The sequence below is a fragment of the Lathamus discolor genome, chromosome 2, assembly GCF_037157495.1.
Source record: "Lathamus discolor isolate bLatDis1 chromosome 2, bLatDis1.hap1, whole genome shotgun sequence".
NCBI classification, from domain to species: domain Eukaryota; kingdom Metazoa; phylum Chordata; class Aves; order Psittaciformes; family Psittacidae; genus Lathamus; species Lathamus discolor.
The window spans coordinates 110,025,534-110,031,577 of NC_088885.1; positions in this window are offsets into that span (position 1 = coordinate 110,025,534).

Consider the following 6,044-nt stretch of genomic DNA (forward strand, 5'->3'; position numbering starts at 1 on the left):
CCCTTCGTGTTATCTTTCACATCCCTAGCCAAGTTTAATTCTATCTGGGACTTAGCTTTCCTGACATGGTCCCTAGCTCCCTAGATAATACATCATTCTTTCCTGTAAGATGTGCAAGAAATAGGAAAATTTCATAAATACATTGTCACAGAAAAAAAGTCCTACTACATGTGTGAGACATCATGCTTTTCAAGTTGATATTGCTGCTACACGGTCTTAATTTGAGTATCTTCCATCCTTTTTGTAGCTGGACACCATTGCTACTTGCTTTGTCTCTGTAAGTCTCCTTCCCCCTTTTACTCTTCTTGTCAGCTCTGGCTTTTGCCACTCTTTTCACGCTCCTCCCCTTCACCTGGCTACTTTCTCTTGAAGCATCAAGGAATACCTTCAGCACCAGATCCAGAGGCAGTGGCACCATGGATTCTAAGTCAACCTGCCAGACAAGACTGGTTGATGGATAGTCGTCCAAATGCCTCTGCATGGTATTGCCTCATGCTCTGGATTTTGGGATTGTGACACAGTAACCATTACCCTGCCTTTCTTACTGTGTGCGTCTTGCTGGGCAGAGATTCAGTAAGCATGCCTCACAGAGGTTTTGTTGCAGCACACACAAAAGAGTTTGGATTTAAGGAGCGTCTAGCCTAAGCATTTGTGTGCTCAGCACCCATTATAAAACACCTGTGGAATATTTGCTAAGTAAACAGGCAGGTGGGAAGTGTTCCTCATTGCTGGAAGAGATCCTCTGTGATGCTGAATTGCCATTCTCTGATTTCTTGTTTATTCCTTTACAACTTTATATCTTCCACATTGGTGATTTTCCTCTTAAAAAAACTACGCTTGCCTGAACAGTTTAACCTCTGGCTGTAGTTTTCCCTTTCTTATGCTGTGTGACTTGACTCTGCAGCTTTCGTTATGGCTCTCTTACAACTAATGGCCAAACTGCTGGGAGGAGGAGAGGACAGTAAGTCACTATACGTATATATATATTAGTCAAGTGGAGCCCACTACTTCGGTGTCCTCTCTGCACTTCAAATGTAGCATACTGCCCCTTGCTGATTAAGACCAGTCAGATAATTAGAACTGGTAACTCCAGATGCTCTTTTCAAGGCAGAATAATGAAAGCTTTTCCTTTCAGCTGAGTGCACCAGTAGTCACACAAGACTGCTGGTATCCAGTGTTCTCAAAAGGGCCACGTGATTTCTGCTGATACAAAGGCATTCACTATCCTCAACCTTGCTATGAAAAGTGAAAAAAAAATTCCATACATCTTGTTTCAAAATATTTATACACATCCTATCACCACCTATCTTTCCTTCTGCTTTGGAATTTTGCCAAACTGGTAAATATTTCTGGAGATGAAACTGGCATAACAGGTGATTTCATGTGCCTTTTAGCCCTGTGCAAAGGGTTCTTAAGACTGAAATGCAGATAAGACACTGCCAATTAAAATTGTGATCTCATGCATGAGGAACTAGGGAAAACACAGAGACCACGCATCACAAAGAGTCCTTGTTGTCACAAAGCTGTTGATAAGGACTTCAGGAATGGAGACACAATACCAACAGTTATCCTGTAGTCAGAAAAGTGGTCCCATCTATTTCAGGCAAATACTGGGACTGGTAGACTGTTATGAGCTGGGGTTCACAAAGGGTCTGCTCTCCAACAGGGAGTGGAGCACAACAGACCCGGTATTTGTCAGGCATTATGTGGTACTCATGGTCAGACCACTACCATGGATAGTTTCAAGTGTGAGCAATAAATCTAGACCATTTTCTCTGCTTGGCATTCTTTGCTGCTTTCTGATTGATTTGTAGAAAAACTCTAAGAACTCGCTAACAAAGTGTAAGTTGACAAGTAGGTTTTCTTTATTGTGGAGCAGGGAGACATGGGGGGATAGCTCCTCCTAGTGCATCTCACTCAAGCACCAAACAAACCATGATTATATAATCATCAAACATACAAATTCACTCCCGCATGCGCACAATAATGTGGTAGTGGTCTTTGGGACCCCTAGTGGTCGTTTCTTCATCATCTTCCTCTTCATCAGTTCGTCTTTTGGCTGAACTTTGGAATTGGCCAGCCTTATTGTCCATTTGCCAGCTCCTTAGCTGATTCTAACTGGTTTCCCTAAACATTAACTGAAGAGGTCTCTTCCTTATCATTGTTATAGAGTCTACCTGGGGTCCAGGTCGCTTAGTTATAAGCAAAATGTTTGTTTTATTTATAATGAGCTACTCTTCATTCTGCTCTTTCTCCGTCTTAATTCCCCCCATTTTACTTCCTTTTGCAAATTCTTTTGCAACTATTTTATATAATTCCATTACCACTTAAAGTCTTTCTAACATATTTTGCTGTTTCTACTTGATGTTTAATCCTATTCCTCTTCCGTTCTTCATAATTCATCGATTGTTTACAACACCAAAAGAAACATTGAATAGAGATACATGTGATCAAGATTACAGCTATTATCATTTACACACTTATGAGCAGTTGTTTTAACCAGGAGAAATTGGGTAGCCATGATGTTATTTTTTTTCCAGATTTCTTCAAATCCCCATGAGGTGTCATCCTGAGCAACCTTGTAAAACACTTTGTTTCCAATCTCTTTTAGACCAGTAGTAATTCTCCTGCTTTGATCTACATAAGAAAAACAGCTATTGTTAATTACCAAACAAACTTTTCCCCGAGATACCAATAAAAGGAGGACCTCAAAAAGGCTAGGCGGATTTGCCAGGTTAATAAATGGTTAGAACAGTGGTGCCATAGTCAGGGGTTTGGGTATCTAGAACATGGGAGTCAATTTGGGAGGCCAGGTCTACTGGAGGCTCATAGAGCTGGTCTGACAATGAAGGGCAATAGTGGTTTTAGTAGGAGGCTTACCAGGCTGGTCAAGGATGCTTTAAACTAGATGTGCTGGGGAGGGGGGCATCATTCCATCCCAACACACCCAGTCAGTTACCAGCACCTACAATAAATGCTCGGAGCAATGAAGAGATATTTCAGCTGCTCCAGCCAATGAGCCTGCTTCATTTGGAGCTCAGCTCAGATGCCCCTATAAAAATGCCTGTAGTATGAGGAATAAACAAGAGGAATTAGAGATGTGTGCATGTCTACAAGGGTATGATATAATAGGCATCACAGAAACGTGGTGGGATGGCTCCTATGACTGGAGTGTTGGAATGGAAGGTTACAGGCTCTTTACTGGCAGGCGGGGGGGGGGGGGGGGGGGGGGAGGAATTGCTATTTATGTTAGGGATAGGCTGGAGAGTATGGAACTCTGTCTGGGAACAGGTGAACAGTCAACAGAGAGTTTGTGGGTCAGGGTTAAAGGGAGAACAGCAATGGGAGACATTACTGTGGGGATCTGTTACAGACTGCCTGATCAAGAGGACTCTGTGGATGAAGCGTTCTACAGACAGATAGGAACAGCCTCACGCTTGCAGGCCCTTGTCCTCATGGGGGACTTCAACCACCCTGACATCTGTTGGAGGGACAGTACAGCCCAGCACAAGCAATCCAGGGGGTTCCTCGATTGTGTGGAAGACAACTTCCTTCTGCAAGTAATAGAGGAGCCGACAAGGAGAGGTGCCATGCTTGACCTTGTGCTCACCAACACGGAAGGGCTGCTTAGAAATGTGATGCTTCAGGGCAGCCTTGGATGCAGCAACCACGAGATGGTCGAGTTTGAGATCCTCAGGACAGTGAGAAGAGCGTGCAGCAAGCTCACTGCCCTGGACTTCAAGAGAGCAGACTTTGGTCTCTTCAGGAACCTGCTTAGTAAGGTTCCATGGATATAGCCCTGGAGGGCAGGGGGGCCCAAGACTGTTGGTTGATATTCAAGGATCACCTGCTACAAGCTCAGGGGTGTTGCATCCCAACTAGAAGGAAGTGCAGCAGGAGGGCCAGGACACCTCCATGGAGGGATAAATTGCTGCTGAGGAAACTTCAAGGGGAAAAAAAGAGGCTTATAAAAGGCAGCAGCAAGGACAGGCAGCCTGGGAAAAATACAGTGATGTTGTCTGGGAAGCTAGGGACCAGGATAGGAAAGCTAAGGCCCAGTTAGAATTAAACTTGGCCAGGGATGTGAAAGATAATAGGAAGGGATTCTATAGGTACGTAGATAATAAAAGACACACTATGGACAACGTGGGTCCTCTCCGGAAGATATCGGGAGAACTGGCTACCCTTGATCTGGAAAAGGCTGAGGTTCTTAATGACTTCTTTGCCTCAGTCTTCACTGGCAAAGGCTCCAACCACACCACCTGAGTCTCGGAAGGCAGACACAGGGACTGTGAGAATGAAGACCTGGGGCCCACTGTAGGAGAGGATCTGGTTCAAGACCATCTTAAAAATCTGAACGTGCACAAGTCCATGGGACCTGATGGAATCCATCCGCGGGTCTTGAAGGAGCTGGCAAATGAAGTTGCTAAGCCACTGGCCATCACTGGCCAGACCAGTCAGTCTCACCTCTGTGCCTGGCAAAATCTTGGAGCACATTCTCCTGGAAGGCATGCTAAGGCACATGAAAAACAACAAGGTGCTTGGTGACAGCCAGCATGGCTTCACTAAGGGGAAATCCTGCCTGACCAGTTTGGAGGCCTTCTATGATGGGGCTACGGAACTGACAGACAGAGGTAGAGCAGTTGATGTCATCTACCTGGACTTGTGCAAAGCGTTCAACACTGTCCCACACGACATCCTTGTCTCCAAATTGGAGAGACATCAATTTGATGGATGGACCACTCGGTGGATAAAGAACTGGCTGGATGGCCGCACACAAAGAGTTGTGGTCAATGGCTCAGTGTCCGTCTGAAGACCAGTAACGAGTGGTGTCCCTCAGGGATCGGTGTTGGGACCAGTCTTGGTCAACATCTTTGTTGGTGACATGGACAGTGGGATTGAGTGCGCCCTCAGCAAGTCTGCTGATGATACCAAGCTGTGTTTTTTGGTTGATACCCTGGAAGGAAGGGATGCCATCCAGAGGGAACTTGGCATGCTTTTGAGGTGGGTTGATGGCAACCTTGTGGAGTTCAAACATGCCAAGTGCAAGGTCCTACACCTGGCTGGGCGCAATCCCAGGCACAGCCACAGGTTGGGCAGAGAAGAGATTCAGGGCAGCCCGGCGGAGAAGGATTTGGGAGTGTTGGTTGATGAGAAAATGAACATGAGCCGGCTTCAGTCTGCGCAGAGCTCGCAGCCCAGAAAGCCAACCGTATCCTGGGCTGCATCAAAAGGAGCGTGACCAGCAGGTCGAAGGAGGTGATCCTGCCCCTCTGCTCTGCTCTCATGAGACCTCATTTGGAGTACTGTGTGCAGTTCTGGTGTCCTCAACATAAAAAGGGCACGGAACTGTTGGAACAATTCCAGTTCTCCAACAGAGTCCTACTCCAACAGAGTAGCACCACAATGATGACCAGGGGACTGGAGCACCTCCCATATGAAGATAAGCTGAGAAAATTGGGGCTGTTCAGCCTGGAGAAGTCTGCATGGAGACCTCATAGCAGCCTTCCAGTATCTGAAGGGGGACTATAGGGATGCTGGGGAGGGACTCTTCATTAGGGACTGTAGTGATAGGACAAGAGGCAACAGGTTAAAACTTAAACAGGGGAAGTTTAGATTGGATATAAGGAGGAAGTTCTTCACTGTGCGGGTGGTGAGGCACTGGAACGGGTTGCCCCAGGAATTTGTGAGTGCTCCATCCCTGGTGGTGTTCAAGGCCAGGTTGGACAGAGCCTTTGGTGACATGGTTTATGGTGAGGTGTCCCTGCCCATTGCAGAGGGGTTGGAAGGAGATGATCCTTTCCAACCGTAAGTATTCTATATTTCTGTGTTCAAGCAGCATTGAAAAATTCCCTCCATTGTAAAATATGAAGACGCATCAGCTTATATATACTTGCCAATATTAATTGGTGCTCTGCTACAGCATAAAAATCCCCACAGTATTTTCCTGAACCTTGGTCAAAGCCTGAGCTGATTCTAGAGTCAACTCAGTTTTACTGACACACAGGTCAGTACAGCTGAATAACAAAAACATTTTGCCAACA